We start from the raw sequence: 2,594 nt of genomic DNA, 5'->3' as shown, positions 1-2,594 counted from the left end.
TAACCTGGAAGAAAAGACAAAGCTCCCTCAACTGGGAGGGGGAACAGTATTGAGTAAAGTGGCTTTGCACCAGTTGATGAGTGAACAAAATATGGAGAGGGATAGCGATAGGTGTCTTGGAGAAGAAATACAAAGGATAACCCAGTTGGAGAAAGGAGAGAAAAACAGAGATGGAGAGAGTGAGAGAGATGGTGGTGGTGGGTGGGTGTCAGGACATACCCTCAAGGAACGGGTGCGGGGACAAATATAGGTGAAGCAGTACAGAGGATCAGACTGGATGAATGGGCAGGGCAGGGGAGAGAGGAGAAAATTTCATAAGAACACGAGGAAAGATGGTTAGATGAGATAGAGGTGACTGTATGATTAATGGTGAGAAATATAAGAGTAGCTTAGTGGGAGAGGTTATGTTAGATATGTGCCAGCATTGGAATAAAAGAGGTAAGTGTTATGGATGAAGTATAGCAAAGAGAGAGAGAGAGCATGGCTGGAGGAGGATAATGAAGAATGGAAGTGGTTCTGTGGTAGAGGAGAGTAGAGGAAGGCAACAAAATGGAGGGGATGTATGTACCTATTCTGCTGACAGGAGATTATGGTAACAGAATAATATCAGAGATAAAGAAGTGATGAGTATCAGAGAATGAGCCATAGGGGAGGCTTGACAGGGCAGTGAGAATGGAGGTGGGAAGAGCTCTGCAGGTTCAACTATGTACCAAGGCAGTTTTAGGATAACAATTAAGTTGTAGTGGACTGGTCTTCTCAAGCACAGCAAGGCGCCAGATGTCTCAATCTTTTGTCATCATTAATGTATTGTATTTTAATAACATGGAAACATAATGTAAGTGGTGTAGTGGTACTTCATGCAAATGTTTCATGCTTTAAGTGGAAATTTGATTCCGCTGTGAAGCTTACGATTATACTAGCTTTGTATTTACATTCTGAGTTCAAATCTTGCTGTCAACCTTGCCTTTCATCTTTCTGGGATCAGCAGAATAAAGTACAAGCCAGGTTTTGAAGCTGATATTATTAAATGTATCATTAGTTTTATCTCTGTTCTTATCTGATCTGCAGCAAGGAAAATTGCTATCAAACTCTACTATAAACTCTCTAATGGTTAAGAAAAGTTTAATACAGAATTGAGAAACAATATTCCATTCAAGCATTTGAGGGATACTCATACAGACAGTGATAATTCTGGAAATAACTATTTATAAGCAAACTAAATGTTAACTATTATGTATAATTGGTGTGCTTAACCCAACAGTTACAAATAACGAAGAAATATTGTCCTTTTATCATAAAAATTTATTTATTTATTTATAAGGAACAAAAGTATTAATTTTGGGGTAAGGGGTATTTTGATTATGTGACGTTCATACCATTCCAAGGTCAGTGACCTTAATGAAAACTAAATATAAAAAAAAACAATTTTTAAGAATTAGCTTGTAGAAAAGATAACTGTAAGTTGACGAGATATGGAAGATACTTTGGTTGCAAAGTTCCCTATTGTTTATCTACAGGTTGACTCATAATAATGGTTTTAAATTTTGGTACAAGGCCAGCAATTTTGTGAGATGAAGCTAAGCAGATTACTTATTTCATCCACCCAAAAAGATGAAAAGCAAAGTCCACCTCAGCAGAATTTGAACTCAGAACGTAAAGACGGACGAAATGCCGCTAAGCATTTTGTCCGATACAGTACGAGTCTGTCAACTTGCCACTCTCGATTGCTTCATAATAACCATTTCTACTATAGGCACAGGGCCTGAAATTTGGGGGGAGGGGTTAAGTTGATTACATCGACCCAGTACTCCAGTGGTACTTAATTTATCGACCCCGAAAGGATGACAGTCAAAGTCGACCTCGGCGGAATTTGAACGTAGCGCCTGACAAAATACCGCTGCCTCGTAATAATAATAATACTTAACCTATGGTCAAATTATTTTCAGCAGTGACCATCCTTTCTTTCTCTTTTTAGGATAATAGGGTGTAATTTGAGTGAGATTCAGATGCTTTTTCTAGTCGGTCGAGCAGACATATAGTGGCTCCTTCACAGGCACACAAAGATCCTTGTATATCCACAAAGTGGTGGAAGTCTGTACTCCACTTAAATATGGGTTAGATCGCACAACTCTGTAATTATATTTTGTTAATCGAAAAGAAATCAAACATTAAACTGTACATTGTTTTGTGGTTAATTGCTGCAAGATAGACCAAGTTAACGAGAGATAAACATCTTCATCACGGACAACATATTTGAACTTTTAACCCCTTGAATTAACTAGCTGCAACTATTCTGGGATCTTTTTTAAAAAGGGGGCCACATTTTTCATTAACGAAACACTTTGAAACTTGGAACACTGGTAGAATGTGTCATATAAAACATCTTTTTCTCTTAGTCTTCTTTAAAAAAAAAGAAATCGATAAGTTATTCCATGTTAAAGTTGTCGTATTTCTGTAATTTCAACCAATCACTGACGTCCATTCAGCCGATATACATTAAGTGCCGACTACATAAACAAACGATTCTGAAACAATTAATCCTAACCCTAACCCTAGGGTTAGGGTTAGGGTTAAAGCCAATTTAAAATGAAAAA

This window comes from Octopus bimaculoides, chromosome 3, assembly GCF_001194135.2.
Source record: "Octopus bimaculoides isolate UCB-OBI-ISO-001 chromosome 3, ASM119413v2, whole genome shotgun sequence".
NCBI classification, from domain to species: domain Eukaryota; kingdom Metazoa; phylum Mollusca; class Cephalopoda; order Octopoda; family Octopodidae; genus Octopus; species Octopus bimaculoides.
The sequence above is the reverse complement of the archived record's forward strand: the minus strand, read 5'-3'. Positions refer to the sequence as shown.